This window comes from Pogona vitticeps, chromosome 4, assembly GCF_051106095.1.
Source record: "Pogona vitticeps strain Pit_001003342236 chromosome 4, PviZW2.1, whole genome shotgun sequence".
Taxonomy (NCBI): domain Eukaryota; kingdom Metazoa; phylum Chordata; class Lepidosauria; order Squamata; family Agamidae; genus Pogona; species Pogona vitticeps.
Genome location: NC_135786.1, coordinates 205,589,859 through 205,609,829, shown reverse-complemented (window position 1 = coordinate 205,609,829; position 19,971 = coordinate 205,589,859). Strand labels below are relative to the sequence as shown.

Below are 19,971 nucleotides of genomic sequence, written 5' to 3'. Positions count from 1 at the left end.
CTGTCCTTCCAGTGAGCACTCAGTGTTGATTTCCTGTAGAATGGATAGGTTTGTTCTCCTTGCAGTCCGGGGGACTCTCAAGAGCCTCCTCCAGCACCACAGTTCAAAAGCATCAATTCTTCGGCGGTCAGCTTTCTTTATGGTCCAGCTCTCACTGGAAGAGAGGACTCCTTGGAAAAGATCTTGATATTAGGAAAGTGTGAAGGCAAGAGGAGAAGGGGATGACAAACGATGAGATGGTTGGACAGTGTCATCGAAGCAACCAACAGGAATTTGACAAAACTCCGGGAGGCAGTGGAAGATAGGAGGGCTTGGTGTGCTCTGGTCCATGGGGTCATGAAGAGTCAAACATGACTAAACAACTAAACGACAATGAAAATAGCATTTGTCTTTCTTTTCTTTTCTGCAGCCACACCACACTATTACCTTATATTCAGCTTTTGATCTACAATAATTCCAAAATTGTTCTCACTTTTATTACTGAGCCAAGGATCCCCCATCTCATAACTGTGCATTTGGGTTTTTCCCTAGAACTTTGCACTTATCCCTGTTAAATTTCTTTCTGTTGTTTTCAGACCAGTGCTAGAGACTATCAAGATCTTTTTGAATTTCTTTCCTCTTCTCCAGCTCTCCCCCTTCACTCAAGTTATTAATAAAAATGTTGAAGACCATGAGACCCACTTGTTATCTCCTCCCAGTTAGAGAAGGCGCTATTGATAAGTCGGCTATTTCTTACAAATACTGTAGCACCAGGATGTGGCACCTGCTGCATATTGTAATCTCCCTCTGGTATCAGCCAAAAGATCAAAGCCCACATCACCTTTGTGCCTTCCACCTCTTCTGAGTGAGTTAAATTCAGATTGTTCATATAACTATTGTATGTTGAGAAGATTGATAGTTGGATCCTTCAAAGTCCTGTTCCTCAAAACTGTGGAGATATTTAGTAAAATACTTATTTGCTTCTGCTTCCTTTCTCAATGGCAAAAAGTGGCTGTTAATTATAGGATACATGGGCTAAGATATTGGCACATTCTATTTTTTTTTTCTTTAGATGAGTACATGTGATCACAGTCTGTTTGGCTATCTAGGGATGTGTCTACACTATCCACTTATAGCTTTTCATTCTACCTTAGCTATCATGGCTACATTCAGTGAAATCCTCAGATCTGTAGCTTAGTGAGATACCTGGAATTAGGAGCTCCTTAGAAGAAACTTCTAAGTACTTCACCGGACTGCAATCTTCAGGATTCCTTAGGATGGATCTGTAAGAATTAAAGTGGTGTCATTCTGCTGTAAGTGTAGTTACACACCTAGGTCTCCTCCAACTCAGCTTCACAGGCTAACTGGAACATTCTGAGCCCAGGCCATGAGGAATTTCCTCATCTAGGATACTTGTTAAAGGAACATCACAATGCAATATACTGCATATTCATATGCTACTGTGAACTCATGACTTTATATAAAGCAGAAGTACCATAATCAAAACTTTGTGGTCTAAACTTAAACTCCCTTTCCTTCCCTTGTTAATGTAATCCAATATAAATAAATATACTCTGTTTGGAAACTTCGTAATATTGTTCATGTATTGGATATGAACACACTTGTACCTCTGACCTTCAATGCACTTTTTTTACAAAACACATAGTACTTTCTCACATGAATCATAGCACAGAGGGGTTTTTCCCCACTTATAAGCAGTGTAAGTGCTTTATGTAGCTACCCATTGGCTTTATGTACATTTCTTTTATGTTTCATGTATGCAGATGCAAGTAGATAAACTGCAACTTTTCCCAAGAAAACAAGTGAAAGCATTTCTCAGATATATTAAAGTTTTGTCAGTTATATCTGATTTCCCTTTCCCTTTCTTTTGTCAAGTTTTTTTGACAATATCAGAACATTCGTAGTGCAAATCTTGATAGCCAATGGATGGTTTTTCTGACTACAAAAATTTCACATTGTCTAGACGTGTCATACCTATCAGCCTAAATGGCAACTAGTTTCCCCTGTACAACATTTCACTGCAGCTTTCCCATCATAATCACCCCTCAAATTCCAATAAGCTGAAGCACTTGCTTGGGATAGATCATGTTTTGAGCCTAAAGCAATTCAAGTGCTTCACTTGTTCCCATGGAAGGGAGTAAAGGTCAACCACTTACTTCTAAGATGAAGCAAAGAGGTAGATTCAGCAATTTATATCAGAGGGTCAGTTTAGGGTATGTGCTAAAGTCAAAAAGTTTCCCTTGCACGTAGACAAATCTGCTGATTTCTTCCCCTTCAGTTGCCTTATAGAACTTTGTGGGAGTCATTTACAAATGGCTGAGGTATTAATATAAGCACTCTTCTTTTGCCTATATCCAGAAAGAAAAATGAGTGAGCAGATTTCTTATTTCAGGGATTGATAATGACTCCTGCATTTGGCTATAAGTAATGATTTGATTTTTTTCCAGAGGTTGAACGTTATGAAGAAACATGAGCACTACTGCAAAAAAAGGCCTATAACAATCAAATGAAAGTTCAAACAATGCAGTAAAACTCTTATGTCAGCGGAAACAAATATGCAGGCTTTAGAGCAAAATAACCTCAGTTTATTTGAAAGAAAAGAGTGTTCCGATTTTAGAAGGGGAAGGAATATGGAAAATAATCAAGACAGACACCAGCCCTTAGAAGGGTTAATTTTCATGAAAGTTTAGATATTGTACCAGACATTACATACACCGGATATTATTACTACTGCAATTCCTATGGGGAATGACATCCTAGAGAAAATAGATAATATTAGTCATCTTCCCTCTCATAACCAGACTCAAAGGCTTGCAAAAGTGCTGAAAAAGGAGGACCAATAAGAAAGCAGGTTCAGTGAAGAGTTCTGTGACCCTTTGATTCCTAATAGGAAATTTGGAGGGCAAAGAAAGCAAGACTGAGCAATGAATTAGAAGAAAAACTAGAACAGGTGGCATTATTGCACTGAGGCAAAGATGGGCAAAGTGTCCTTTTAAGGCTTTTTCTGATACTCCCAGTTCTCCCTCAGGTGCCTCTTTTTCTGGGGGGAAAAAAAGGTGAAACATAGTACCCAGAAGCTCCCTCAGCCGGCAATTCAGCTTTTAAACAGGTACTGTAACAGGTCTGTCCGCACTCCTTAACGACCCAAACATCATGTTTCAGAACTGGTTGGCGGTTAGGATTTTATATGTTACCTTTTTTAATGGCCAAAACAGCTCCCAGAGGGCCCCAGAACTGAGGGGGCCACATTCTGCCATTCACTGGGCAACTTTTATTTGACTCCCAGTTGTCTTTCCAGTGCCATTTCCAGAACCAGTGAGCCCCCCCGGAAGGGGGGGTTCTTTTCCTGATATCCTCTGAAATCAATCACTCTTCTGCTTTAGTTGATGACCCTTGCAATAGCGCAAGTAGTACATGTTATAGCAGAATCACCATACATTGTGAATATCTCATACACTGGCTTGTGCAAATGCTGCTTCACCCGTAATTGAAGTACTGGTGTACCACAGGGGCAGGCAAATTCAGTTGTTCTGAGGCACTACTTTTCTGCTGCACAAGTCTCTGGGAACTGCAGCAACCACCAGACATGGGAAGGGGCGCAGCCACAACATAAAGTAAGCTTTAATTCAGCTAGAGGTACACTTCTAGTTGTTAAACATTGTTTTGCTTTAAATACTGGTGGGGGCCTCTGTGACCTTTAAAAATGTGAGTTGTCTCCTCAGGGTTGCCAATGTGCATTTTTTTTCATGGGAAAGTGCTCTCTTGGGATAAAGACGGGGTACTGTGATGTGTAGAGTACACATTCAGGTCCAGGGGTACACTTGTCCACTTGTGCTGCAGAACCTCCATACATGTGCAACTACAGAAGACATATATTTGTAGAAAGAAAGGAACATATGTAACCCAATATTGTCAAAGGCTCTCTGGGGTTATAGGCAAGACTCCTCTGTTAACACATACAGGCTGCTTAGGCTTATGGTTTCTCTGGTGATCTCCCATCCAAGCACTCACCAGGCTTTAACCCTATTTAGTTTCTGAAATCAGATGAGAAAACATGTTCTCAGGGGAGTAAGGTGGTGAAATAAAAGCAATTTGCTTTTAGTATTTGTTGGCATAGCTGGAATGAAGGATGATAGAGGCTGTATGTGCCCATCAGTGTTCTTTTACCTAGAACACATTGCATAGTTCTGTATACAGACAATGACATTGAATGATAAGTACATGTAGCTTTCTGTTTTGTGAATCCATCTGCAATACTGCAGATTTCCAGGTGTATGGATATCTGCATTTCAACCTAGGCTGAAGAATCATCCCACCTTCAAGGACATTACCACATGAACCCTCCCTTAATGACTGGCATAGAGGAGGACAGAGATGGATTTGATCTGGCCAGGTGAATTCAGTCTTGAAATTAAGGCCTGGGTGAGAGATGCTAATTCTCATTTTCACTTATTTTGGAGGAAACAGTGGACATGTTCTTGTCAGAATTCAGACAGATAGATATCAATATCAATCATCTTTATGTGATCTGCCTGCTTATTAGAAGTGCTTGTCTCTCATCCTTTCTCTCAGAAAATGTAGGACGAAAGGTTCAGTGTAAAAATAGCTGTCCACTTGAACTAAAATCAGTTTTTCCCAAATGTTTTGATTTATTATTAGGACACCTTTCATTGTATTGCTGGGACACAAGCCTAACTGACATCTTTAAATGTTTTTGAAGTTTGAGTCACTAACTTTGCTCTTTAAAAGGCAGTTTAATACAAATTATTTGAGTAATCATTGGAGGAGTCAAAGGGACTCATGCACTATTTGGGATCCTCATATTCAATGAGGCAATAGGAGAGCCCACAGTATGCACAGATCTCATACTGTAAAGTAGGTTTAAACCAGTCCTCATACACCTTCTGTATGCATTGACAGCATTCCATGCAAAACTGACAGCTAGCATGACCAGCTAGTATTGTGTCCAGAATATCTCTTTCCTTTAAATGGAGTCTCTTTTATCCAGATAGGATGACTTCACATCCATTTCAGCCTCTAAATCAGACTTGAATCAGGAGACCACTCCATGGATGAAATCTCCAGCTGCTCTACTGGTAGTGCAGTTTTATTATTTTCACTTTGTAGATACAGAGGTGAGGAACTCATATTTATGTGAAGTAGTTGGTACATTTCAACAGAGTCTGTGGTGAATGACTGGGATCATGAGTGGTCTGCACTCACAGCCTTTGTGAGAAAGGGTTCAAGACCTACCAAGGTAAGGTGGTCTATTTCAAGTATCTGATTGCTCTTCAAACTCTTAAAGAAATTAAATGAGGTCTTTCAATTTTATTTATTTTATTTCTACACTAGCTTTCTCCCAGGATTAAGAGCTAAGTAGATGATTAAACATCACCTACTCAAAGTATACATACCATGCTTTGATAGACATTAAGCAGGTTCCTTCAGATGGATTTTGATAGTTATGGTTTTAGCTGCTGATGCTGTAAGAAGTATTCTGAATACAAACAAGCGCCATACACTATGAAGAAAAATAAATGTTTTCAGGTCCTTAAAATAATTGTTACTATTTTAAATTATATGTCCTTGAGTCAAAGCACCTCTAGGCTTAATGAATCAATCAAAGAAATATCACATTTATTTATTTATTTATTTATTTACATTTGGGGAGAGGGAAATTTGGAAGAGGGCTTCTATTCCCGTGACTTAAAAAAAAACCTGACATTGACTTGACAGGATCAGGTGATGAGTTTGTAGCTACAGGCACAGCATTGTGGCAAATCTGAAAAATATATCCTTAGGGAAGCGATGTAGTAGTCCTAACCAGGGTTAAAGCAAAGAAACCGTCTTATTGAGCAGAGATGTGCCTTGAGAAGTGGTGAGTGCTCCATCACTGGAGGCATTCAAGAGAAATTTAGACAACCACCTGGCAGATATCTTTGATTTGTATTCCTGAATTGAGCAGGGGGTTGGACTTGATGGCTGTATAGGCCCCTTCCAACTTCATTATTTTATTTTCCTAATGTATTGAGGCCCAAGTGGCTGAAGTTAAGCAGTTGAAGGAGGCTAGCAGCAAGCAAGCAAGAAAGATGCAGGCAGAAGTAGAATCAAAACAGCATTATGACTTCAGCTGGTCTAGGCTAATGTAAACTGTAACTACAGGCAGCTAGCACGAGATTCCTTAGACCAGTGATAACAATATGCTTCCTAGTGGGCAAATTATATTTCTTGGGGATGTGATTCATTAGTTCCAAACCATTTTTAGACCAAATAAAAATATGGCAACACATCCTTTATGGTTCTTGAAAACTACAAAAGCCACATAATGAAGTGACTAGGATTCACACATCTCTCATTCCCTGTTGCTGCTGAATGTGCATTTTAATTCAGAAATATTTGAATTTGACATATTCGTTAATATTTAAGAACATAACCAGAATCGAAAGGAAAACAGTTCAGATAAAATATATACATATGCTGAACACCCATCTCAACAGATTAAACATTAGCCAAGGCTTCTTAAGCCATTATCAAATATATTATGTTGTTATCTACTGTTATTTTCCTTTCCAGCTAACCAGACCCACCTTTTCAGAACAAGGCTCAAAGGTAAAGTCTGTCATTCTCTACATTACATATTTGTTGTTGTTGTTTCCTTTAATCATTTTTGCTGTTTATAGAACCAAGCTTCAAAAGAACTGAATACCAAACAGGGGTCTTGAATCATTTCTAGGTGAAAAATGTAACCAAACACGACTGTCCCTTTATCTTAAGAGCTTTGCATGAATGTTCTACCATGTAGTCTCTGCATTCTGAATTTTATGTCTGATGAAGTGGATACGTTCCATGAAAGCTTACACTAAAATATAGCAGTTAGTCATAATGTCTTTTGTTGTTGTTGTGTTTTGCTTGTTTGTTTTGTTTTGTGCTTCCTGATGAAATGCTTCCACAGACTAGCACAGTTACTAGTTCAAAAACTTCAATCCTGTTGTTTCCCATGGAAGTTCCTCCCATGTAAACATGGTTATTCTTAAACATCATAGCCACAGCTAGTCTTTAATACAATAGTGTGTTGCTTTTTCTTTTATGAAGATAAAGCTCTTCCAGTTTTTCTCATCTTTAACAAAAATTGTGCCTTGACAAATCAAGACAACCCCTCAAAAATATATGAATGAATAAATAAATAAACATCAACTGCCCTGAGTTTTTCACTCCCGCATGAGATCAAAAGGAACAGCATTTTCTTCATCAGAAACATTATGTGCACAAAGATTTTCTTTAAAAGTGCAAAATGTAAAGGTTTTTGTTCAAGAACCACTTCTGCAATTTTTTTCACACACAAAAAGAATCTGAAAATAAACAATTCACAAAAACTCGTGTTCTGTTAGACAATTGAGGGGGGGACTTTTTAATCTCCCCTGCAAGGATGAAATAAGTGAAAATTTGGTCACAATGACCAGATAGGCGGGGTATAAATGGAATAAATAAATAAATAAAATTTGCATTCCTACATTTAGAGATAAAAATATGGGTGGGGCTTTTCTTACATTGCCTTAGCAAACTAGATAAAATTCCATTACCCAATGTCCCTTTTGGTCATACATGTCCTTTGACACAGAAACAACATTTTAGCTAAGAATCCATTTATCAAAATAAAGATAGACTTTACATATTCCCTAAAACAGAAGAATTAAGTTCCACCCAGCTAGAAATTTGGTTTTCTTTGTAATTCTTTTCGTTCCACATGAACAGTCTATTGTGACTAGCTCTACAAATAGTTGGGGCCGTTTGGGTTATAGAATAGGATTTCTGCATACATCCTCTCAATACCTTTGTGGGCAACCACTACAGTAAGGAAAAAATGAGGGCATACCTCTCCAAGTGAGGACATTCTTCAAATTCTAAGATCCATTGCTCTATCAGAACCAATTTTGTCTACAGAAACAAACTGAAATGAAAGTTCTCAGAAACAATTATGAATGTGTTATGAAAGCAGACTCTTATAAATAAGATCTCTACTGGAAAAGTTCCATGTTGCGGAAACCAACAACACTGTTTTCATTTGCTGGTTCTGGCTAATTCTTTTTTAATGTATGACTTTTATATTATACAGCCTCTGGTAGTAAGTGAAATATAATTCTAATTAATTTTTCCTACGGCTGTATACAAATCAATAACTGTACGCATCCCAAAGGAAAAAGCGTGCAACATGGTCCTCCAGGTTCCTAATGAATGCAAATAAGTTGACCTTTTTCTGACAAGTATGAATATTGTTTCACAAATTTACTACTAAAATTGCTGTAATCAGCAATTCATACTGCAAATATGGAGCCAATAATAGTTCTAAATAGCTGTTCATTATAGCAAAGCAAAATGTAAATTTCCACTAAACTATTTCAAACTTTAAGAAGGAGAGCAACCAAGTGTTAGACCTTCTGTCTGGATTTTTTCAGAATTTTGTATGGAATATTTTATATGCACAATTTTAGTTCATTTGCATTTGGTGACATTCCCACCCCCGCCATTATCAGTGAGGTAAATTAACCACTTATGTGATTGTAGTTATGACTGGATGAAGGCTAGTATTCTGTAATATTTATTAGTGCACAAGAATGTAATAAAACAACAGGGAAAGGAATTTGAATATGATTGCACTTCGAGTTGTATCAAGATTCTTAATTTTTTGTAGTGTTTTACCAATGTTCACAAGTGCACAGTGTAGCCAGATATTAATTAGTACAGACAAGATTAGCGGGTGAAGACATAAATGAATTGAAAGAACTGAAAGCTGCCTTAGTGATGCCCTGCGTCCTGGCCATTGCAACAATGTTAGAGTTTAACATCCGGACCACGAATCCCCTGTACCATGAAAAGTTAAAGCACACTTCAGATTAAAGATAAGTGTGAGATGAATTAATTTGATTGAACAATAATTGATGGGAAAGATAGTTTCATGTCTTATTTTCCTTCTCCCATCCTTACTTCTGTTTTTGCTCATTGAGTGTGAAGGCAAAATGAATTTCTCCTGAAGACCAGAAAATAGATGTAGGTGGTTAGAATCAGAATGCGAACATCCCATGAAGGTGGTCGTTGTGGTAGCAAGTTGGTCTAAATGAGTTCAACTAATGAATTTTCAACATGCATTCAACAAATAAAACTACTGTATTTCAGTTTTGAACATTGATAGCAAGGAATTAGTCTCCCCATTCCTAATGTTTGACAATAAAGAATTAATTTTCAAAGTTACAATTTCAAGCTTTGATCCAAACTTGCTTTTCCATAAACTGAAAGCATTTCTCTGTTCATGAAAGTTGGTGGTTCCTGCTGGAAGTAAAAGGGAGTTCACCCACATCCTTTGCAATACCTTGGGGGCACAGAAAGCTACAGTGACAGAAAATCACCTCTTGAGCCTTTCCATCAAGGGCAGCATTACATCAGTGGAAATATGCTCACAAGAAACTTGAATCCATCCTAGTTGTTTTCCATGGCTATTTGAAAGTCAATTGGTGTAATGGCTAGAGCATTCAGATGCTTCTTTAGCCTGCAACCATGATGGGTAGATCTGGAGGAGCCTGCATTTCTCCACCTAACTCACACTAATAACATATTGTTAATTCTGACTCACAGTTGCTTAGAGTTTCAGGCAGGGTTTTTTTAATAGCACCCCATGGAGAAACTGAGGGCTCTCCCATCCAAGTACTAACCTCACTCAAGCCTGCTGAGCTAAAGAAATCAGATCAATTCAGTGTGTGTTGGGAGACATGGTATTCCAAGGATACAGTGAAGTCTTTTGATTATGTTCTGAGATGCTTGGCAAAAGGGTGGCATACCATGTGGTTACATAAATCAATGGGAGTTATGTCATCAATTTGGATAGAAGCAGATCATGCTGTAATTGTCCTGATTTCAATAAGCAACATTAAGTAACCAGCATGTTATTTAAAATGGTTCTAACTATTTAACAGACAATTTTCTGCATACAGTTAGTCCGGGAGACGTTTGGAATGATGTAGGAAAGATTTGATTGAATCCAGCAGGTATTACTCCATATTCCGTGGAGAAACTCTTCTAATATACAATAATACATAAACAATACTGGAGGGAAATGTCACCATAAGGTATATTGTACATATTATCATAGAATCATAGAAATGTGAAGTTCAAAGGGGCCTACAAGGCCATCAAGTTCAACCCCCTGCTCAATGCAGAGATACAATCAAAGCATATCTGCCAGGTGATTATCTCAGTTTTTCTTGAATGCCTGCAGTGCTGGAGTACTCACCAACTCCCAAGGTAACTGGTTCCACTGTCGTACTGCTCTAACAGTTAAAATGTTTTTCCTGGTATTCAACCAAAATCTGGCTTCCTTTAACTTGAGCCCATTGTTACGTGTCCTGCACTCTGTGATGATCGAGAACAGATCCTGTCCCACCTCTATAAGACATCCTTTCAAATATTTGAAAAGTGCTATCATGTCACCCCTCAGTCTTTTCTCAAAGCTAAACATGCCCAGTTCTTTCAGCCTTTCCTCATAAGGCTTGGTTTCCAGCCCCCTGATCATCCTTGTCACCCTCCTCTGAATTTGTTCCAGTCTGTTAGCATCTTTCTTGAAGTGTGTGTGGTGTCCAGAACTGGACACAATACTCAAGGTGAGGCCTAATTATCTTAATTGAAATATTCTTGGAACAATATGCCCATAGTTTGAAATGAGATAGAGTTATGGTCTCATGGCCCAGATCCCCAGAATAGTTATAACATCTTTAAAGTGAAATATATAAGAAATCCTAATGTCCCATCAATATGATTCTTGCATCAAATACATGATTTACAATTACAGATCATGGGCACGATCCAGTCCAAGCTCAGCACTCTGTTGCTTTTTTACAGGAGACCAGGATTTCCTCTGAGAACAATGTGACTTAAATTTATTTAACTTTGGCTGATAACATATTCTAAACAGCATGATGTAGAAGATAAATTGTAAGATGGTACTAATATGGTTCTGCTTCTAAAAAGCATTGTATTGAAGCAAGAGAATAAAGCCATGTAGATTTTTTTTTATCTGCAAAAAAGAAGAAGAAGAAATACTTTTATTCTCTATGTAAGTTGCTGTCCATAGAATCTCCTCCCCCAAATTGTACACTTCTGATTACAGGTCCCATCAGCATGAGCCATGCTGCCCAGGGCTTATGAGAGCTGCAGTACACAACCTTGGAATGCTAGGTAGGAAAAGCAGCTATATAGAAAGATCAAGTTTCTCAAGTTTCACCTCGATAGATTGGTTTGTACTAGTGAAAGATACTGGATCAATGAAAACAAAAGAGAAATTTGACTAATGCCTACTGTTCATATGACACATATGGTCTTCTTAACTGAGCGAAACAATCTTTACTTGATGACATCTCAAAAGATATCTCAACTCTCTAATACTTGCAATTCTTTCATGTTCTGAATGAATCCCTACTACATCTCACTCAATATTGATCTTTAAGCCATGTCTCCCAATCCTTTTCCCTGTGTGGTCACTGAACAGTATAAAAGTTCAATAGGAAGATCAGCTGCTCATCCACTTCTTGCTAAAGCAATTTGTATTATGGATTTACTTTAGCAGTCTACAGTGGCAGTTGCTGTTTTTACTATTTAAATGCTTTGATTATCTGACCTTGCTTACTTTATCTTTTTAAGCGCTGTGCATGGGCTTTAAAAGTTGATCAATAACAGGGGATTCCTCCAACACATTATGCAGAAATCAATCCCGTTTTGGACTATTTGTATTTTACTCTTACAAGTCCATTTGTCTATGTTAATTTTGTGTTTCCCTTTTTCCTCTTTAAGTAATTTGGGCCTCTCTTTGCAAATATACATTCCAGGATCCCAAGAGAACACAGTGATTATTACATGTGCAAAATGTATCAATGGAAAAAGTTGTTCGCAAAAATTTTAGAATAATTTCCTCCAGAGGATTTCAAGATGAGACAAGTTGGGCATTTGGCTAGCATGACACACCTCCAAGGATTTTTGGTACCATAGGATGTTGCACTGAATGACTCAGAAAATCCCTCCAATTTATGTTGCACCTGGTAATGCATGTTTATTCATAATACGTACTATTTTAAAAACATAAAATTTAGGAAAAGTACATATTTAAGGGTGTGAAGTGTTTTTTAAAAAATAGTTTTCAAATAATAATAAATGCTGCATTGTCCTACAGCTGAATTTACGCAGGGCCAAAATAAATGTTACATTACTAGTGAAATGGCTGGCTATTATTATAAAGTAAATAGGTGCCATGGTGATCAGGATCATGGCACAAAGAGAGAAAAGTTTAATCCTTCGCACTTCAGAAAATCCCACTTTAGATTCCTCATCCCAACAGATACTAGAGCAAAGATGGAGCCGGCCTGTTCTCCAGTGGGAGGGAGTTCCAAAGTCTGGGAACAGCAACAGAGAGGGCTCTCTCCTGTGTCCCCATCAGAGACACACCTGTGAAGGTGGTGGGACTGAGAGAAAGGCCTCTCCTGATGATCTTAACACCCGAGCTGGTTCATAATGGGAGATACAGTCTTTGAGATAGCTTGGACCCAGGCCATGTAGAGCTTCTTAAGTTAAAACCAGCAGTTTAAATTGTGCCTGGAAACTGATTGGCAGCCAGTAGAGTTGCTGTAACAGGGGGGTTGTGTGATCCCTGTAATCAGCCCCAGTCAGCCATTGAAGTTTCCTGTCACTTTCCATCAGCAGCTCCACACAATGATACACAGTAATCCAGCCAGGAAGTAATTAGGGTGTGTGTCACAATAGCCAGATCAGATCTCTCAAGAAATGGACATAGCTGGCACACTGGTTTTAATTGTGCAGATGCACTCCTGGCTACTGCTGAGACCTGGACATCCAGGCTCAGGGATGAACCCAAGAGCATCCACAAGCTGTGCACCTGTTTTTACAATGGGATTGCCATCCCATCCAGTACCAACGGCATCCTTCTTTCTTGATCTGCCTTTCAACTGACCAGGAGCACATCTGTCTTATCTGGATTAAATTTCCATTTATTCACCCTCATCCAGTCCATTACTGATACCAAACACTGACGTAGAGCTGAAGCAGCTTCCTTGGATTTGGCTGGCAAGGAGAGGTAGAGTTGGGTGTCGGCCACATACTCCGGAGTAAAAGCATACAGTTCAGAGATAAGATCCCTTGTAATCTGAGGCAATTCATATAAATGCAAAGGTAGATGTAGATCTAATCACATAGACATAAAATAGTAACAAACAAAAAAACCTGAATATTCTGCCAACTGTCTTAGTACTTCTGAAACACAGAGTTCTGAAAATATAACTAGACTACCTGGTTATAAATTGAAAACCTGGAATTTTGGTTTAGCTATTATATGCCTCAAAACTTCAAAATGATTGTTCCAGAATTCCAGTAGCTATACTGAAATCCACCATGCTTTTAACAATCTAGTACATTTTGACCCTAGAATATTACATTTGTATTGCTGTCACTAATATGAAGTGTTCTTTCAAAAATCTGTATTCTTGGGTTATTTGAAGTGATCTGTGTCAGAGTACAGAGTACATTGTTGCCTAATGCCCTGACAAATATGACAAAATGGACGAGGTGACCTGGCATGTCTGTCTACAACTGGTTAGGAAAAGACAGAAAGGTCACCTTGACCAAACTGTTTTTGCAGCAGGCAAGACCTAACGTCACAGATTGGCTCGTCAACGAGCACTACTCACTCTGCCCAATGGCAAAGCTGGTCCTACTGGCAATGTTTCAAACTCTTGAATGTTCCGTAAAATCCTTTCTTTCTAGAAAATGCAAAGCTTGCAGCTTTTAAATCTTTTAAAGCTGATCAGCCATCGTAATTAAACTCAGCCTTCAGGAGCAGAGTCAGTACCACTTCGGTATCAGTCACAGGGGATAAACAAGACATGCCCATGTCTATTATGCTTCCTTGCTAGTCAGATTTCTGCATTAGTCTGTTATTAATTGTGTAATTTATTTATTCTTATTATCTTTATGCTGTTATTTAAAATTCCAAGTTTTAGCGAAAATAGAAAGGAAAGCATTGGCTACATATTGGGTTAGCTGAAAGGCACTCTCAGCCAAAAATACTGTGCATTATGTAATGTAAACTGAGGTAGCCATATGATGCAATGCTCATAGGGAGTTCCCATTTTAAGCAAAATATAATGGGGGCAAATGCTAAAGTGAAGTTTTGCTGAGAGAAATTTAAGATGCAAATTAACATGCACGTGGTTTTAGGAAATATAGTGGTGGCGCTGCGGGCTAAACTGAACAAGCCTGTGCTGCAGGGTCAGAAGACCAAGCAGTCGTAAGATCGAACCCATGTGACGGAGTGAGCACCCATTGCTTGTCCCAGCTCCTGCCAACCTAGTGGTTCGAAAGCATGCAAATACTAATAGATAAATAGGGACCACCACAGTGGGAATGTAACAGTGTTCCGTGTCTAAGTTGCACTGGCCATGTGACCATGGAAGATTGTCTTCAGATAAAACGCTGGCTCTATGGCTTGGAAACGGGGATGAGCACCGTCCCCTAGGTTAGAACACGACTGGACAAAAATTGTCAAGGGGAACCTTTACCTTTACCTTAGTTTATTTAATGACTGAATTAATTAAGTGAACTCCACTCCAAAGGGCTCATGTTATTTGATAACTGTATCAGCATCATATAACCCTATTGACTAAGTCATCTGAAACTAATTTCATCTGCATTTGCATCTAGAAATGCCTCAAATGCCCTTGCAGGAATTCACTCAGCATTCAACTGAACCATCCCACAGACTTGATTATCCCAGAACATATAAATCAGTAAATCATGGACATAGGCATAATGGCTGAAATCCTCCTGCTTAGTATACTACGCCATACTAAAGAAGGCCCACTGAATCAATGGAGATTTGGTAAGTTAACTTCTCCATAAGTTCCATTGTTTCAAATAGGCCTACTCCAGTCGCAGCATACTATACTAAAGTAAGTTGCAATGAGAGTAGGCTCATTTGAATCAATGGAGGTTACAGAGAAATTGAATCACTAAGTCTTCACTGATTCAGTGAGCTTCCTCTAGTGAGACTTACTATACTAAGCAACAGGATTTCAGCCAATGTATTGTACAAAATATCTGTCTGTGTCATCAAATTTGCATCGCACATGGAAATGAAAACAGACATCTAAACTTTCCATAGGTGTTGAAAATTTGAGAAAATTATACAGGATATTTGGGCACAAAACAATTCCATTCTAACTGGATATTTTAAAAACCCTATTACTTAACTCTTAAGAACTGGTGCCCAAATCTTCCCCCTCTTCCCACCCGATCCTGTCTTTCTTTTGGTGTGGAGTCATTCAGGTTGTAAGCCTGGTGGTAAGGCCTGTCTTGTTTTTATCAATCATATACTGTATAAGCCACTGGAAGAGTGAAGCTGGAACGCAGCAGAAACATGCTTTCAATAAATACATGATAAATAAAAGGGTATCAAAATATATATATCAGGAGAATCATATTTCATGAACATATATAATGTTCATTGATGTAAGGATGAAAAAATATTGTAAGAGTACATAATGCTCATTGTACCTGTGAAAACAATAAAAACTTGCTGCTCACTGATTCAATAAAAGGATGATGGATTGTAGTATATCCACAGGAGCAAGATTCTGTCTTGTCATAATAGTTCCAATGTTAGACCAAAACTCTGCTTTCATCAGAATCTGGCAGCTGCTTTTCTACAACATATAATATATTGTTTCTGTTGGTTCCTAAAAGGAAATAAAGGATAATTTGTCTTTCTCCAAAAAAAATCTGTAAAAAGGGCAATGCCATCAAAAAGAGGAGAGAACTTGTATTTAGCACACAGAATCGTTTACAAAAACCGGTACACACAACACTAAGAAATGTTTTGTTTTTCTTTTGAGTTCAGTTTGTTGAAACCTAAACAAGAAGTTGTTATGGCACTTCAGAGAATCTGGCATACAAAAACCTGTTAAAAATAGCTGCTAGGTATCCAAAGCAGTTTTCCCTAAAGCCTGTGTTTTAGATTTTCAATGTCTCTTTTAATGAAATGAATTAAAATAAAAGGTTATGAAGCACAAAGCCAAATTCCAGTGGGGACGTTCACTTCAATGCTAAACATTTGGTTCTCAGGTAATGTCTTAAACAAATGGCAGCAATCGTCAGGTTAAAAACTAAAATAAATTGGTTAGTTGCATAAAAATTTCATGTCTTGAGTATCATGCTTCCCTTATCTGATAGGCTCTTGAAATACACAGAATGGGAAATAAATACAGGACTTGCTGAACCAACCAGTACACACTATTCCATGGCCAGTCCTGGAAAAGACAAGTCCCTACTATTTTTCTCCAGTGGGTAAATGTTAAGAGAGAAGAATCCAACTTTCATGATGCAGCAGCACAAAGCTGGGAAGTGAAAATTATGTTGCAGCAGAGCCTTGAAAATATGACTGTAAAAGTTAATCAATAAAATGTCTATTCCTGTCTATTCACTTGGGGCCCCAGCTGCATAGCTTCACACAATCGATACTACAAATTATTACGATTTCCAGGTTCCCACTGGACATTCTGAACAAATCTTTCAAGTGTAACAGGCTTACAAAGTGGGGTTGTTGCAGCCGGGGTCCCCCCCCCTTCAAACTTTACATGCAGCTTGTCTAGAATAAGTGGTAATAAAATCCTGAAGCCTGTGGATTTTGCACAGCTGTTAAATATTTTTTTATCTTCCTTATTCTTGCCCCCTTTTCATATTTTCTTCATTTCTGCCTTAACAAATAAGATAAAATGCTGCTAGGACTCATTTTAAGTGCTCTCAGTATGGTAGCTCCGGAAGAGATGATTTGGTACTATTGGTTTATGCACAAGTACAAACATGCCACACCATTTGTACTAGATTTTTGAACAGGCAGAGAAGATATTCTCTTCCACATGTTCTCTGTGACTTCTGTATTTTTCCAAACACCTCCATCCCACTCCCTGTCTGCTAGCGGTGATTGCCATATGGCAAGACAAATTCTTAGTGTGGGTTAGTGTCAGTACAAAAATTACTTAAGATATTGTAACTTGAGGGTCAAAAAGCTGATGCTGCACATCCTCCCAGGACACTATGTTGAGATACACAAATTTGGATGTAACTTTTGTCATTCCATGTTCTAGGTACATGTCATCAGAACAGGAAATTCCTTAAGGGCTGAACAACATTTTACTGTCTCACAGAATGAGCTTTTCACTCCTCCCATAGCTTGCAAATTAAGTTCCTTTGTTTTGTAATTGACTGTCAGGAGGGATACAAAGACATTGTTCATATATAATATGAACAAAATTATATAAAATATAATATAATTTTGCTATATGAGGATCCTATTCCTATAGCAAACTGTTCCTCCTTAGTAGGTATGAACACACCCTATTATTTCCAGGCCATGTCAGTTTCAGATGTTTGTTCAAACCCATTTTGCCATCGATCTCTGACAAAAGTAGTAGGAGGGATGCAATGACCAATACCCAAATTTTTGCATTTTATCCTAAAATATGCATTTCATAGAATAATAGAACAATGAATAGGCATATAAGGCTAGCAAGTCCTTTCCCCTGCTTAAAGATAATTTTCTATTCTTTTTATCCTGGAATCAGTATTCTTATAACCTTTTTCATTTGAGAAGCTTTATTGCAACGTTGTGTTGCCATGTGAGGACTAAAAGGCAACCAGATTCCAACCTGGGCATTAGTGCAGATAGGGTAAATCAGGCTGGTTTGCTTTAAATAGCATACAGCCCCTTAAACAACCTCACCCTCTAGCATCCAATACAGCAGTGAAGGTGACATTACCACACCTGTTATAGGTGTGCAGAAATTTGGGGTAGCAAATATTTTATTTATTTATTTACAATATTTTTACCAGTGGCTTCTGGGCAGCGTACAACAATATTAAAACTTAAAAACATTTAAAACATTTTAAAAGACAATATAAAATATCATATATTAAAACAATTCTTAAAACATTAATATTAATAAGTCCTGCTGCTCATGTGGCCAGCTAGGGAATACTGTTTAATTCAAATGCTGGCTAAACAGAAAGGTCTTTGCCTGGTGCCGAAAAGCCAAGAGTGTTGGAGCCAGGCGGATCTCTCTAGGGAGGGCATTCCAAAGTTGGAGGGCAACAGCCGAGAAGGCCCTATTTCGACATGCCATCCCCCTCACCTCTTTCAGGGATGGCACCTTCAGAAGGGCCTCCTGGCCTGATCCTAGAGGACAGGCAGGCTCATATGGAAGAAGGCGGTCCTTTAGAGGGAAGCATGTGCAGTACTCATGCCCAGATGCTACAGACAATAGGCTTCTCATGTGGCTAAAGCTATTGCGTTGTGAGATGATGGTTCAATTCAAATGCTGTATCCATAGTGTCTTTTTCACACCAGGTGAGGGCATTTACCAAAAAAAAAAAAAAAAAAAAAAGCCTTTTCTATCTTGGATATTCTGAGTCCTTTTAAAGATCTGTTACTGATTTTATTCTCCTTCACTGATTTTATTCTACACTTTATTTTGGTTTTCATGTTGCATTTTTATATTTTATGGTTTCAATTTTTATTTTAACTTGTAAACCACCCGGAGACATTTTGTTATTGGGTGGAGTGTACATGAATATATACATATTTCAAAGCAGACTGCAAGTAACACTTCTGGTTTGTGTGGGCAGCAAAAAACATTTTAAATCCATCCACTACATGGATCACAATGGCTTGTACTTGCCTTATGGGGAGTCTGTGCGCCAACAGCACACATTTTGGGCAGCTGCAGACATGGATCCTAAAACTCCATGTTTGGGAAGAACAATCTGGTGAACAGATTTCACATAGATGGAGATGTTCTCATGCACAAGTGTTTCCAGCAGTATCTAAATATTGTCCATAATGCCTGAAACAGTTTTATGAATGATCATGTCAGGAAACATATTCTGTCATTCAGAACAGTGTATAGATGGGGAAGGTCCCACAGTGGGGTATGTCTGCAGTTGAAACTGTCAACTTCAAGAGAATGAGCTTATCAAGGTCTGCCCAGATGGGAAGGCTGATAATTGTGTTCCTTTGGTTACATTGCCACTGCAGATTTTCCCTGTCAATGTATTTACAACAGAGTTTCAAAGGGTGAAAGTAAGACTGGACCATATGTCTCCACTCCCTTCCAGGCTTCTAAGTAGCTTGTACAGCATTGTGGTGAAATCTCAGACTGTTCCACCAGAGTAGCCACCATTCTGAAAACAAGATGAAAACACCAAACAACAATTTCCTTACCACACAATCACTTGGAAAATCAGCCACAACTGATATCCACACCACTCAGCCATGTGGAGGAGTCTGCCATACCTCAGCCTTTAACCAGAAATCTGTGGATGTGTGAGAGAAGTATCTGTAATATCTGATAGCACAGTTGTAAAAGCCAGCTTACCGACTGGTTCTCTGAACCTCTTAGTAAGTCGCTACTTGGTAAATTTTTCTTTAAGCATATTTTTTTGTGTCAAGGGGGAAAGAATGCTCCATCCAGCATGACTTCTTTGGATGATAACTCCTAGGTCAAGATTCTATTGGATCATGATGAATCTTAGAAGAGGTGACATCTTTCCTCCCCACACACACCCTGTGTGCTTACAACAGAACACTCTTGTCTTTTCCCTCACATTCCAGCCCTTGGGAGGACTTGAAATTCTACTTTGGAAGGCTTCTCAGCTTTCTCGAGAAGGTATTGAGAATGCATAGGGCTTGTTTGCAGAGGAGAGATTTGTCACATCCAAGGTCTTCTAATGGGCTTCTTCCAGTAGTATAAGGACACAGAAGGACCTGGACCTAAAGTTCCCCAGCATGCAACATGATTCTGCCCTCAAAAAGTTTTTTTTTCAAATGTTGCCACCAACGTAGGTGCTTCCAAATGCTAATAATTAAGT

General features: G+C 38.5%; 1 long non-coding RNA gene across 3 annotated transcripts in view; it reads right to left on the bottom strand.

Moving 5' to 3' along the window:
• The window catches only part of LOC140706400 (uncharacterized), a 40,503-nt gene that overhangs the window by 11,185 nt on the left and 9,347 nt on the right, over positions 1-19,971 (bottom strand). For 2 of the 3 annotated variants that reach the window (XR_013544737.1, XR_013544738.1), the window contains exon 5: positions 1-19,971. This exon is cut by the window's left edge and continues 11,185 nt beyond it. This is a non-coding gene — a long non-coding RNA (uncharacterized LOC140706400). The other variant, XR_012086041.2, reaches the window with a different exon arrangement.